The sequence below is a fragment of the Gallus gallus genome, chromosome 9, assembly GCF_016699485.2.
Source record: "Gallus gallus isolate bGalGal1 chromosome 9, bGalGal1.mat.broiler.GRCg7b, whole genome shotgun sequence".
Taxonomy (NCBI): domain Eukaryota; kingdom Metazoa; phylum Chordata; class Aves; order Galliformes; family Phasianidae; genus Gallus; species Gallus gallus.
This window is the reverse complement of record NC_052540.1, coordinates 11059208-11075000: the sequence shown is the minus strand read 5'-3', so window position 1 is coordinate 11075000 and position 15793 is coordinate 11059208. Positions and strand designations below refer to the sequence as shown.

Genomic DNA, 15793 nt, shown 5'->3' with positions numbered 1-15793 from the left:
ATAAGAGACCCAATGGAAAAATAAATGTGCTGCTACTGAAATGAAATTCTAATAACCATAACATCAAACAGCTAATGGACAAGTCAGGTCAAGGAATTTGCAGTGGAACAACAACACTGCTACTCTCCAACCTCACAGCAGACCTAAGCCAATGTTTAGTAGCACATCTACTAATTACTATATTTTTTCATTAATGAAAACATAAGTGCTTTAAAGGGCAAGGGTTGTTGGCAGTGCCTGCACTGTGCATTGCTTTACACATTTTGAGCACTTAAAAATGATATACTGTCAGAACAAGAAACAAACCTTACCTAACTAACATACCTTAGAACTGGCAGGCACAAACATATTCATTCAGAGTAAAACTTCATATTCTTCTGAAGGTTCTAAGTTTTTAGCTGGATGATTTCATTCATTTTTACACTAGTTTACATAAGATGGCAAGAGTGTACAAACCGGTCATGAATTAATGTAAATGTCACAGATAAGAATAGAATAATGTTTATTGAAAAAAATGTGGTCATTTCACAGTACTTACCTTATAAGCTAAAATCTAAATACTCAGAAATCATTTTGGTCTCAGTAACTGTTTTGCTAAACACAACCTTCCTGTCTTTTATTTAACTTCAAGACGGAAAGAAATCACTATGAGTAAGCCCCAAATGTCTTTCTTTTTCACTCAGCAATTGACAACACTTAACAAACAAGCTGAATAACTTACAGCGTTCTAGCTTTCACTAGGCTTTATCCATAGAGGTCTTCAGTAAAATTTTCTTAATACACTTTTCCTTTCCGGAACTATTTACTGCTCAAATATTTATCCATACCCAAAATCTCCTCTACCTGAGATTTCTGCTTTTCAAAATTTGCAATATCTTTTGGAAATACTCTACTGGAATATTTATTTTGAGTCACTATTTGCTATGCACTGTTGGCTACCTTTCTCCCCCCATCCCCAATATTTACATGGAAAAAGAAAAATGTTTGTTATGGTGTTCTCTTACTGGGCAATAGTACTTTTGCTATTTGAAGAGTACATGGCCTACGCTCTTAAGGATGCCCTGTGAAACTCCTACATCTTCTTTATACATGAACAATGTTAGCAGCTCTAGCTGCCATATAAAATCTTTAGGAATCAGATGGTCATTTGCTGCAATATTACAGCATATCCCCTTTTTTGATCTATTTTCGTCATGTCCATTTTATCTCCTTACCTGCCTTCTGTACAGACTCTGCATCTTGAGATGAACCACGAGCAGAGAAGCAAAGGGTAAAAGCATTGTAATTTTAAAAAGAAATAAAACCTGCATATGGAGCAGTTCCACAGGAGCCTAAGCTTGGTTAACAATGGATGCAACTAACTACCAGAGGACCTTCCCTGTTTTCAGGAACCTTTTTCCTCAGATTTTTAACAGGATTCTGCCACAGAGTACAAAAATCCAAAGATCCACAGCTGAGAAAAAGTTCCTTCCATTTTAAAAAATTAAACTATTTCCATTATTTTGGACTCACCTGGCATTTTGACTACCCAGTTTCCTTCGCCACTTTTTAATCATCAGAAATGATGAAGTCAAAATGTGACAGGTATTGCAGATAAGCAAATCACTGCCTTGAAATTTGATGTCAAGACTTAACAAATCTGCAGCATTTTTTCCCATACTTACACATAGTTCATACTTGACAAACAAGGAACTGGGTTAAAGTTGAAAAAGTAGGAATTAATTTCTGACATCAGGTTGGAGTGCAACATAAAATCAAGAATTGAAATAATGCCTCTCATACATCCATGCAATTTGCCACCATAATAGCTTTTATTTTCTTTTCACGATCCTGGGTGATTTCTTACATAATCCCACGACTGTTCAATTATTAAGAATTTAACTGCACTACAATTTCCATTTCATCTGCTAACATCGTTTCATTAGGCTTATGAATCAAAGGAAAACAAAAGAGCATCTAATAGACAAATTCGCCATTTTTACTATGTAGGAATGGGAAACTAGCTCTTTAAGGGTGTTGATGGAATTTTGCCAGGATCCAAGGAACCCTATGGAAAACAACCCTGTTAACTGCAATAAAAATTGTGATCATGTTGGCAGGCCTGACACTCTCCAGTTTGGATCTTATGGCCAGGTTCCACAGTGATCCAAGGTCTGACTGAGCCTTCCTTTGCCATCATGCTTAAATCATCTCCCTTCGAAAGAGACTCAGATACCTAATAATAAAAGCAGTCTGATGATTATTATCTTTTTCACTTTAGATAAAGAACACTAATCCTCCTTCTTCTAACTGGCTTCTTTTCATAAAGTTTGCTAATTACCTGCATAAATACATGTGAGACATTGATTTAAGCTAACTAGTCAATGGTTTCAAAAGCTACCAGAGGAATTTATATTCTAGTGACAAACACTCAGCCAAGTACTGAGGGACAAGAAATTAGTCTCATTAGCATCAACACTAGTTAACAACTGCTTGTCTCAAAACAGGAAACTGCCAAATTTAATTGTTTAAATTTCAAGAGTCTGATTCAGATAAGCTATTTTCTGCAGCTACTAAATGACTGCAAAAGTATTTTTGCTGGTTTGCAAGTGAGACATTTCAATATCCTGGAATCAGGTTGGACTGTAAAAAAACAATAGACTTGCATCAAGTAACAGAGATCATGAAGCAGTTTATTTCTAATGATTAAGTCATAAAAAGTTCATGGGAGCATATTAAGCTTTCAAGCCAGTCAAAATGCTTTCTTTGCCAATAGAAAGTACATGCTTAGAAATACTATGAGCAAAGTAGATCTGTGAATACTGGTATATAATGGGACTTCATTCTTTACACTCAGAAAACCACTTAATACTAATGGCAAGTCTGACTGATGTGCACCTTGATAATGAAACAAGACTGAATAAATTAACTTTGCTATATTAAACAGAAGTAAAAGAACATTAATACAGTATAATTTCCCATATGTTTTTTTGAGACATTCCCTGGAATGATCAATTGCTTTTATTTCCATCTCTGTAATGCACATGACATGCATATACATACAATATATTCTGGCCAGTTTTCCACCTAATTGCAAATACTTCATTCTTACCCTATACATAGAGAGAGTAAAGAGACATCTACCCTGTAACACTGGCAGTTGGAGTTTAAAATTACAAAGGAAAAGGCTGCTGTGAAATTTTGTATACTGAAGGCTAGAGATCTGCAGCTCTGTTACATGATTGTTAATATTGCCGCTCGTAAGATAGAATAAAAAGAGTTATTATCAAAACGAAATGTTCGTATTGGTATGTTTTCAGCTCATGAACAGATGAATACGTCAGCTGAGATTACTGCTTTAGGTCATTCTACCGATATCAATCAGCTCTTGTCAGGCAGCAAAACATCAAGAGAAAATAATGGACTAACGTAAGCAATGGGATTTGTTTTGATGAGTACACGGATATTTGATAAGAAAGACTCAATACTGCAAGTGTAAATGTAGCACAGACAGAAAAAGACTTAAATTCTTTTTCTTGAATCGCAGACAAAAGTATTCTGAACACTCTGGTTTCTAAATCTTACATTAAACATTTAACTGAATCTAATTTTTTCTAAATGAGTACTTTCAATTTAAAGAGGATATCTGCATTTCTCCCTTAGGTGGTATGACTTGACTTGCCTTCAAGAGCTTTTTTTTTTTTTTTTAACCCTCTAAAATTATGCTGAATTAAATGCTTCCATGCTGAGTTTGAAACATTGTCTTGGAACCAAACTTAACCACCCGAACAAACTGTGAATGGTACTTAACAATTGCCTAGTTCCCTCTGCCTCAACAGTGTTGTTCACTTGGGCACACACACACACACACACACAGAAAGCTAGAACATTCTTAATTAGCTCATCTGAAAGAACTGCCTGATAAGCATATCTTCCGGTGCTGTTTGTAATTGAGAAGTTGTCATCCTAAGGGAAAAAACTTAACTGTTTTCATGCTTCTGCTGTGTCGTCTTAAGATAATGAGTTTGCATTTATTCATTAACATGTTTTACATTCTTTGTATAAGAAGCTTGTCCAAGACTCTGTTAGTGAGAATTTAATACAATATGTTGAAATTTAATGTTTTTAACTGTCTAAAAAGACTATGGTGATTACTTGGCTGAGTAACGCATGCCCACACTATTGATGAATTTTGAATGCTACTCCCATTGGAAAATGGAAAATGGGCTATTTTAAGCAATCACGCTGATTGCTTCTACTTACATCCTGAACATGATAGTGAAGCTTATAATTCTAAATTCATTTCAGTATTAAGATTAATCACAATCCAAGATTTAACTGCACTACTACGGAGAACATCCATTCCTGTGTTGAGAGCCACTATTTACTTTTCAAAAAAATAAGTCTCAAAACAGTGGAGACACAAGTTTTCAGTAAGTAAAATACCTTTCAACATGTGTCTAGTTGTAACAATGCATTGAAAATTAGTCTGGTCAGTGATCCCCATACATTTTCTAGATGCAGATACACCTTAAATCAATCTTACTCTCACAGGAGAGGTAGTAACATTAAATATAGAAGTGTATATATCAGCTGTAGACAGTATATAGGGTTGGTAAGCTACAGGTAAAACATACTGCTGTTCTGGAAATAGACAGTTTCCAGCACAATAACACAGGGTGCTAGGAGAAGCCAGATAATTGCATCTCATTTATGAATATGAATTTTGGCAAGGTCCAAACACGATTACCATTAAAGCGAGAAAAGTCTCCAACAGACTTAGAGAACGTGCTGAACTTGGGTTGGAGTAAATTACTGAATTTAAAAGAAACACGGTGCTGCTTTTTTTTTTTTTCTTGAAAGTCTGTTTTGAGTTCTTTGTTTTACATTACTAGGGTATTTAAGAGGACTGAATGATAAAAAGCAATCTTTACTGAACATCCAAACCACATGTATCAGCTATTTTCAGATGTCACAAATAAAACTCAATTCAAACACATCAGAAGGGAGAAAAAGAAATCAACCACAGTAAATATGTTTTTGTCAGCTCGCTCTCTCTAGAATGCAATGATTTCATAGAATCACACCATTGTAGCAGTTAGAAGGGACTTCTGGAGAGTCAAGTCTTCAGTATGGGTGGACCACAGCACTGTGATCAAGGTAAAGATGTAATTTTCAACTACAAATATATTGCCTTTTTCATTTCTTACCTTACCACTGCAGTTGTACTTGATTCTGGGACCTGGCTGTAAATTCTGATCTGCTATTCTGGAAAAAAGAAGTACAAATTACCAACCATCTGTACCATACGTGAAGATGACATCATATGTAGCATGAACATCACACCTCTAATGTGGTATTCTTTCAATAAACGTTACTGGATCCTTATCCAAGCCATTTGTACAATAATTTATGAACTGGCCCACATTCAGGCACTGAGGACAGCTGGATCTTATTGTACGCCATGTAGTAATAGCATACTAGTACAGCTGAGAGTAATGCAAGCACGCTGAGTTTTTCCACTGCTAATTCAGCTGCTTGAGCATGCCTCCTCTGAGTGTTTCACACTGGTACATCAAACAAGAGTAACATCATCCCGCTTTTATTTTCCCATGAAGTTCCTAATGCTGAGGCCAGGTGGAGTTCCTCCAGCTTGTTAGTGTGTGGCTTCTCTAGTAGGACTGAGGTTAAGGGTTATGTATCCCTAGGATATGTACAGCAATAAACACGGTTTTCTAAAAGTCTTTTCAAATCAATCTTAAGGTAAAACTTCCATTCTTGGTTTTGATTGCATCACTGTGTTATTGTAAACACATTTCTAGCATTAGTAGTTGACATACAATCTGTATTTGGCAAATCTCAGTTCAAATAGTGCCTACACCAAGAATTCAATCAATGCTGCTAAGTGGCTGGATAAGCTGGCTTTCCTTCTTGACTATACCCTGAAGTTTCATTCAAATGGATCCAAACCCACAGGACACTGCATAAGGACTTTCCACACCACTGCACACATACCTTTGGATGTGACTTTGGCAGACACTGCTGTCAGCCCCCACAGGGACGATGCTTATGAATATTCAAGAACTAAATCCAGTCTCAAAATAAACTGTTTGCTGCTTACGTAGAACAGAGCTTGGATGTTCTGTAGTTCATAGGATTATGCCTATAATACGAGGGATGCTCCGAAAGTAATGCCTCCTATTTTATTATTTTGGCCTATGACATCAGAGGAGGATGTTGGTGGGATGGCAGTAGAAATCAACATTTTCCCCCAGTATTACAACACATATTGTTTCTGTGTGACAGATGGCAGCAGAGGGGTGGTCTGACAAAATGCTGGCTGACATTGAAGTGCGCATGAAACAAAGGTGCCTCACTGAATCCCTCTGTGTAGAAAAAATAGCACCCATTGACACTCATCAATGCTTGGTGAACATTTATGGAGACCAAACTGTTGATGTCAGCACAGTAAGGGGGTGGTTGGTGCATTCCAGTAGTGGTGACAGTGGCATCAAAGACCATGATCCGGACAGCCATGCACAGCTGTCACACCATGAAGAGCGTCTCGATCAGTTCCCCCACGTGAATTGGCTCATGGTGGCAAAGGCACTGAAAAATTTTGTTCTGTAGCTGAGAATTTCCTCTATCAAATAGTGCTATAGTGCTCTTTGTACCTATTGTAGTTTCACTGGAAATAAATAGAAGGCATTGTGTTTGGACAGGCCTATGTAAATACATCTTATTTTTCCAACCCAGGTTCAATTTGATTACTAAATAAGATCTAGCAAACTTTTAAAGACAGATGAAATCATACTGTATCATATATCCAGTCATTTAACTTCTGAATATTTACTTCATGAAGAATCAACACTACTATGCCTGGTTTTAGACTTTCAGAGTGAAACTTACTGGTACATCCACAATTGATAAAATCACGTCTGAAAAAGAACCTCTCAGATATCCAAGCAAGCTTTGCCAAAACCTGATATCGCAACTGGTTTGAAAACTGATTTATAATCAATTATGTATTATCAGTCCCTACACTGTTTTAACCTCCACTAAAAATAGAAAATTACATAATTTTCAGAATCAAAGCCAACCTATTCTTCGCTTTCCTTTTCTCCTTCCTTCCCTCCCCTTATCCTTTATATCTTTCTGAAAATTCCGAGTATTCATTTTTAATTCAATGCTATTCAAGTATTCCTTTGCTTACTGATACTATCGCTTGAAAATTATAGCTATCATCATGCAGGTGAACATGAGTATTTTTCCTGGTTGGGGGGAAGGGACATTTTTCTTCCTGTTTTGAGTTTGACATAGTTATAATTACAGCTCACTCCATCTCATCTCTAATTAGTTCCCCTATTAATATTTCACATGAATTGCTTTTATTGTGCTGCTCTTTAACAGTCAATAGTTTTGTCTTGTTGAAAGGTATCTTCCCCAAGCAGTACTCCTGCATGTATGAGAGTACTTTTGAAAGTTTTTTTATAAATATTTTTTGTAGCTTTGTATTTTTCCTCATATCTGGACTGGCAAGAATGCTAGCTATTGAAGCCTTGGAGCCTAATGTGACTTTCTCACGGACTTAAGCTTTCCTAGCCATTTCTTAAATTACTGTTCTTTTTTCAGGAAAAATTTGGAAGTATTTCAGTTGTTGGTTGAAATTCATCCCATCAGACTTCACCTACTGAAATGTGAAGGATAAGATTTACTCTTGGTCATCTGAAGACATTTCTGTTATGAGAGACAATGGTATAAAATAGCCTGCAGATGCGCTCATGTGTCTCCATTTTCAAAGACTAGAGCAGTTAACAGAGCAATATTTTCAGAAGGTGATTCTTCTTGTTTAAAATTTAGATGTCTACTAGACATTAGATCTTGGATGAGACCAAACATCTCTTTTCTAGCTAGTGCCAGGCTGGGGCTTCAGGCATCAGACTTTTTAATCGAAGATTTAGCTTGCCAATGATTCCCAATGCAGACAAGAAATTCAGAGGTGCTACAAAGAAATGGATTGTTTTCTCTGGATCCACATCATGTGAAATATTGCAGACCTGCAAAAGTTACATATTGTCCATCAAAGGCTCTCCAGCATCCACAATCTTTGGTAGCTACCCAAAACGTACAGCCCATTTGATGCTATGATACCACCCCTTAATAACACAGTTAAGAAACGAGGATGGTTTCACCAAACTTTTTTGTTCAATTTCTGTATATCTTGCCTTGTATTTCCCATCATATTTTTACTACTCTTCGCCTTCTCAATATGAGGATTTAATAAAGGTCCTAAGGGAGGCTGGCCACTAAGGTATTTCCAAGCAGTATATTTCATTCCACAGATATAGTAAACAAACAAATAAATATAAATGAAGGCCTGGAATTGATTGTATTTGAAATGTGCTGTTACCATTAGGGTGTCTTTCTTGCTCAAGCAACCTGGACTTTGTTATACACAGGTCATGCTGTAAATCAGAAGGTATTGGATATTTCCAAAGCTATAGAAGACAAAATTACATGGCTTCATCTGAAAGAATCATAGGCAGAGAGAAATTAAGGATGGAAAGCTTATTAAACTGTCTAGTTCAATCTCTGCCAGCATGGGATTATTCCGTGGAATGTACTTTACTGCATGTTACTCGCAATTGTTTCCATATGTGATTCTGCTCTGGAAAGAGCTCATAAAAGCGATCTGCTACAGAGCTACTCTGATTGAATCATCGATTTCTCTCCAGTTTCATAAAGCTTAAAGAAATATTTTTTCCTTTCAGTTGGAGACATCCACTCTTTCAATCAGACACTATCACGTATAATATATATTCTGTGTGACATCCTTGCCTTTATTTGCATTGTGTAACTCCACATTATGCCTCAGTGCATTCCTATTGCCTTAGGCATACTGTGATGCAGGAAAGAGGATTGAGGTAACAGCAGAGGTAAATGCTTTATCAGAGATAAAGCCATACAGGCCATACAGATGCTTTGTACTACACATGTCTGCACTGAGACTTACAATGGTAGTACTGTATCTTCTTTCCACAGCTGCTCCTCTCCTATTTCTGAGATGAGATTCTGAATCCTGATGTAATGAATCCTTCATTAATTTCAATTTCCTTCTGATATTAGTACTGAACTTGTTCAGGTATTACAACCATTCTCTCCAAGAGGCTCATTTTTTAGCTTCAGGTGAAGGAATGGGTCAGCTACCCAAATCATAAGGCTGCTCTTATTCTGCCTCTTTTTTTTTTTTTTTTTAATTATTCACTGTATTCCTGCTCTTTAAAAGCTTTACAGCTATTAGTATTTTTTTGCGCGTGTGCTGAATCCCAAACAAACCCAATGGCATCAAGCTACTTTTTAATTGCTCACAACCACAGGATAGTGTTATATTCTCACCACTGCCAGAACATGTCATCAGCTCTGTCTCCACAAAACTAACACAAATCATCCTTCCCCCCGCCCTCCCCCCCCTTAGTCACTGGCCTTACCAACGCTCTTCACATGCCCCTGTGCTATTTCAACACTGTGGCACGCAGGCGAGCACAAGGCATACCACAGGAAACCTGCCTTGCCCTCAGCTTGAAGCCTCACAGACAGCTTGTTGGGCACTCTCGTGCTGTCATATGCTACCAAATGTACAGATACAGAGATCTGCCTGTCCTGAGACTGCACTGAGCTTTGCCTACAGCAATACTTGCTGGCTCTCTAGTGTATGATCAGTCAGACTTAAAAACACAGCATAGGTTTAACATTCATTACCTAAAGATTCTGTCACTGAAGCAGAGTCATGCCTCTTCAGTTCACTGAAGTCTTCTTTCAATCACAGAGATACCCATGGGGACGGAGTACTTAGAAAAATCTTGCTTCTCACTTTCGCACTGCATTTTTTAGGCTGAAGCTTGCCTTGCCTGCTGTAGGTTCCTCTGCCTCATCTTTCATGTCTTACAAGAGAAAAAACATACTTTGTCAGTCCTTATTCATGCTGCAGGCCGTACTGCAGCTGGAGGCTTCCAGGTGTGTTACAGAGAGAGAGGGCAGTGCTGACTGCAGTGGTTAAAGCATTAAGCAAAGACACTGGGAACCTCTGCTGTATTTTTACTCTGTCACAGTCTTGTTGAAGGACTGTGGCCAACTCCTGGAGCCTCCTTCTGCTTCAAGTTTCCCATTTTTTTTATATGTAGATGGTACTATATTCATTTATAAAATGCTTTCACATCTACTGAAGAAAAATAACCTGCAAGAGAAGAGCTATTATTGCTTGACTCACACACCTCTTGCTATTTTCTAATCATGGTCAACAGTAGTTTTACATAGCTGCAGCACCTGTAAGCTCACCTATACTTTCTGTTGAGAAAATACACAGGTACCTGAGAGAGGATATTCCTTCTAATAATGGGATCAAAGGGCACAGAGCCTCAGAACTGTAGTGGGTCTGCCACTACTGCATCTTTTGCAACTTTCAGCTTTCCAATCTCTTTCCAGTCCAGGGGAAAAAAAGGAGAGAAAATAAAAGTTAGATAATTTTCATGTCATACCATCTGTGATTGCTGTTTCTGATTCAGCTACGCTAATAAACTTTTCCCGTTGTGCCACCCAAAATAACTGGAAAAGGTCCATTCTAGTTGTTTTCCCTAAGCTATGCTGAGTGAATGCTCAATTCCCTGAGGATGAAGTGTATCAATGTAAATTTACTGTGATAGAGTCACACTGCTGCTGATTGTTGCAGAACTACCACTGAGTAGTAAATGCTTCACTGCTCTGTTACCCGAGGGGCTGAGCATTAACTACACTATTGAACAGCAAATGCTTATCATCCCCTATAATTCTAACTATATAAATCACTGCAGAGACATTGTGCCTGCAGGGAACTCACATGGTCTATAAAAACGTAAAAATCTGAACTAAATTTAGCTGACAGAGTAATACTTAAAAAAAAAATTCAAAAATAATCTTAGACATTAGCACATCTTTATTTCAATCTACTGAAGCTTTGGTAGAGTATAATCTTATCCGTAAACATTTTCATCTTTAACCACACATTTAAAAAATAATAGGATTACAAAATAAAAACTATTACTCCCATCTTTACCTACTCTCTCTTCTCCAAGATTTCACACATCATAGATAATTATATCCTTTAAACTCATTCTTAGAGCCCCGTATTTTTTCTTCATTCAGGAAAACTATCAACTTTGCTTAAAAAACACTAACAGAGGGTTTAATCATGGCTGTAAAACATGCATCTATCAAAAGGAGAAGATGAAATTCCCTTCTGTTCAAAGACATAGCTGTTGTAATAAAGGGCTTATGCAAGGATCGCTGCTATGTCACATGAAAGGTGTGTTACAATGTTCTTCCAAGGAACCATACTGTGACTGAAGACGTAGACACAAACATTCATTTCAGAAAAAACCAAACATTTAGTCTGGAGTGGACACAAGTAGGTCCATTATTGTCAATGAATTACTCATACTTGTAAAGTTACATATATACAAGTACTTGCAACATCAGAGGACTTTATAATAGACCTGGTGGTGCATATTCCTTAATGCACACATCAAATAACTTCTGTTCCTCCCTTTGGTCTCAGTCATGCAATAAGCTCTGGATAGGCCTCACTAGCCATGCTGTAATTATCACAAACTGCTTATGCTATTTCTGCAGAGCTGAGGTTTTCAATACTATTCTCCACTAGAAAACCAAAAAATCCCCAAATGCCCATCAGCGTGGAAATAAAACACATGAACATTTAATACTCAAATGAAATTACACAAAGACAGAACAACACCAGATGAGAAAACCCCCAGGGGTTTTCTTGTATTGGACTTGCTGAGTGTTCCATCCAGCATTCAGAGCACTGATGAAAGAGATGGTTCAGAGCAGAGCTGGAAAATGATCAGAAGCAATCAGTGTTTCAAAGGGGACACAATCAAAATCAAGTAAGAATACTAAAGCCTTCATGTTATTAATCCATGGATAGCTTAGTTTTTCTGACCTTTTCCTCCAGGAAGATGTTGTAATGGAACAAAGAAGAGTTTGATTTTTAAAGATTATGTCATAATTTATCAATGTTTAGTATATACTTTTTTGTCTGCATGGAGAAAATATTTGTAAATAACTAGCATGGATGTACCCTAATCTGTAAGCCTGAACTTATCAACAGCAATGGGAGATTTTAAATAGAAATACAATTAAACAACGTAAATATGTTTGAAGCATTAAAGGAAAACATGAGGTATGAGTTAAAAACTGATTCAGATGAAGCTAGTTCTCTCAAGAAAGAAAGACAGAAAGGAAGGGAGGGAGGGAGGAAGGAAGGCATATATAAATATTACTTCTTAAAAAAAAGAAGCAAATAGTGCCAACTATTTGCATGATCGGGGTACCTCATTATCAAAAAGGAGATAAATCTTTCTACAAATATACTTAATGTGGCTTGAAGGTGTTTCTTTGACTTGCTTTCAGATGAAAAGTAGTTTATAGTAGTTAACTACAAACAAAATGCAGGAAGCTCAGAGAAAACAAACAGAATGCTAGTATTATAAAAGCAACTCTTTTACATAGTTGCTTTGTCATTTATGGTGTATTATGCTCATCAAGACATCAATTTGAGCAAAAAAGCAGAATATAATATGACACTGAAAAATACATAATTTGGGATTAATTTCAGAACATTAATGCAATACAGCAGTGGTTTAACATGCTGGCAAAACCAACACTTACAGGTAATCCTCCAAAACGTATACCAGCTGCAGGATTCCAGATGAATTTGAGATGGTAGTCCCAGAGGACTACTCAAGTGAAAATGAGCTCATGCTTCAGTATTTTCAGATTAGCTCCATATGCTGTACTAGCACATTTACAGCATTAGTAACTCACAGTAAATTTCTTAGAGCATTATTGAATTTAGTTCCCAATGCCCACAGCCAGCAAAACTCTGTCATGTTATTTTGGAGACCACTCTGCAACCAGAACCATCCCCATATAATATTATTCTGATTCTAAATGAAAGCATCATCCTCACCAGAATAAACACTGGACACCCGTAACTTCAGATGGCTGGAAAAAATCTGAGATTATTGAATTTACTGATTTCAAAAATGTTCTTTTGTTGCTACTGGCTATTCAGTGCAAATTGCTACAGTGCCACTAACTGAATACGAGGGGCAACATTTCAAACCAATGTGGACATGCTGGACCTACTGGGTAGCCTATGGCATTCAGTATGTATGTGAATACTGGCATGAGCACAGCTCAAGTGTTGGTAATCTCCACATCCTCTGGCACGCCACAAAGTGAAGTATGTGAGTCCTACACATTATAATGAGACATTTCAGTTTACTTTGCTCCTAAAAATTTTGAGTTTCCCCTTGATAAAGAATACGTGAAGAAGTATCAGACCACTTTCTAAGTGAAGAAAATCAGATGTTTTAAAAATTAATCTCAATTGCAATATATTCAAGACCCACTATTACACTCCATGCTCGTTACATTTGAGCTGAAAAGAATATTAAAAATCTTATTATTTTGTTGCTGGCTTTTCTACTTAATTATTACCACAACAGGCAGGTAATCATTATGTTGATTACTCAAGACTGAGATGTAAATAGCTCATGTGGAGGTTAATCATCAGATATTAACAGTAAGCACTGGTTCTGTATAATTACATCAAATGACATGATGTATTCTAGGGCAAATTTTCCTTCAAAGTGAAACATTTCAAGATATTACAATCTTTTCAAAGAACCCTACACTTGGCAAGAACATCATATATGGAGGTTACTTAAACTACGAAATTTTCAGCATATGTGAAATTTAAATGGAAAGGGAACATTTTATTCTAAATTAGCAATTATCTATTTGTCATTAATGTTGGATATGTTTAATTAAATTCTCTTTTTCAACAGTCCACATATCACAGAAACACAGAACGGTTGAGATTGGAAGGGGCCTCTGAAAGTCATCCTGTTCAACAAGACATATTTACTGACTGTCTCCAGAAACCTATTGATCATAGCATCCCTATGGGAGAACACTGAACTGCTAATGTGGCCAATGAGAAATCCAAGAATTCTTAAAAATAATATAGGATTTATAACGTAGAGACTTTCTTGTATCAAGAAATCATTAGAAACAGGGATTACAAACTTTCTTCCTTCTTCTACTGTACATTTTTCACTGTTATCCCTTATTTTATTAATGCCAGTCTGATTGAAAAGGGCAAGGGGGAAAGCAACCATTCTGCAGAGTAATTAGGAATAGGGGTGGACAGAGCTTTTCTTAAAATGTCACTGCTTGTAAGAAGCTTGTGACAGCTCAGCATTGTGTGAGGCTGGCTTTTACAAGGTACTGCTAAATACACACTGATTTCTCTCATATTTTTAGCTTGCTATTTTAATCATCTCTACATCCAGTTCTTTTCGATTGCTATGTTACAATTCACTGTCATGTTTACTAGCCACTGGAGCAATGCTGTCTCAAATCATGACAAAGTAGGAACATTATGACTGTCAAAAGAAGTTACTGGTGTCAAACAGGACAGGTTATGGCTTTACAAAAAAACAAAAAAACAAAAAAAAACCAAAAACAACTCCAAAGCCCTCTGTGTGTGATCTGACTCACTGCAAGAATTCAGTGTGATGGGGTTTACAGTGTGAGTGTACATGTGTTGCTAGAGTGCTTTTTAGTTTATTTGCACATACAGACTGACTGCATCATTCCTTTGGGTCAAGATTCAGTTTCCCCTCTTACAATTGCCATCAGAGACATTACATTTAATGTGAACCTGACCATGGCATTAAACCAAGTGGTAGAATTGTTCTAGTTTTCATGTCAGAAATGAATACTGAACAAATTCAGAGAAAAAAAATATAATAAAAATTATATTGATTCTGATATGTTCAGTTTAAAATCTTCAGAGAGGATCAAGATCACAGCTCTTTTTAAGGTTGTTTCCTCTATACACCTTTTTAAGTAGTTAAGATTATTTATAAATGTTATTACAATTAAGAATTAATACAAACAACTATATGAAGTTTCATTAATTTACACCTTGCTGTGAAGATTCAAAAGAAAACACTTTTCAGATTATTATTATTATTTTAATCTAAAATATAACTGTTCTGCACAGAAAACAGCAGATAATCATCCTGTGTGGCTGGGAAATTCAGAAAATGAGATGACTCCACCCGTAGGCACTGAAAATGCTCTTCAGCTTTCAATTCCTATGCTCTCTTAACATTCACCATCTCCATTACTGATAGAAGTACTGATCTAATTGTAAATCTATATCAGTTGCATATTGATTCTTGGGAGTTCTGATTGTATTTGTCCAAAATAATGGAGATGAGTAGCTGATTCTAAAGACAACTCTAAACTTCCCCATCTAACAATATAGATCTCAGATTAATGAGCTCTTAAAGTAATTGGGTCAGCCATAAATAGGATTGTTTGCAAAGACATGAATACATTAATCTGTAAAGGTTATATTGTTAGTATCACGGAAAAGTACAGTGTTATTTATATGCAGTTTTGAGGATTGATTGGTTGCAGTCAGATTGCATCTGTTTCTTTCAAATATATTCAAAACAAAGAGCGCCCAGGAGGTTCCTTCCATGTAGTCCACAACACAGCAGAGGTAATACTTATGTTCAAAGCAGAAAAGTAGTCATGCTATTGGTATTAGTTCCTTTAAAGGGACTTGGGATAGAATATATCTCCTACGAAGAGTTGAAAGAAACTGTATTGATTTCTGGATATTTTCTTCAGAAGAGAAGAAATAAATTACTTTCCTGGTTTTGGAGGTCCAAGAGAT

General features: G+C 36.6%; 1 long non-coding RNA gene across 2 annotated transcripts in view; it reads right to left on the bottom strand.

Moving 5' to 3' along the window:
* The window catches only part of LOC101749016, a 563751-nt gene that overhangs the window by 100426 nt on the left and 447532 nt on the right, over positions 1-15793 (bottom strand). For both annotated transcript variants that reach the window (XR_006930943.1, XR_005862405.1), the window contains 4 exons: positions 11768-11864; positions 10347-10453; positions 9739-9920; positions 5190-5247 (listed from right to left, as the gene is read on the bottom strand). This is a non-coding gene — a long non-coding RNA (uncharacterized LOC101749016). The remainder of the gene's footprint in view (positions 1-5189; positions 5248-9738; positions 9921-10346; positions 10454-11767; positions 11865-15793) is intronic.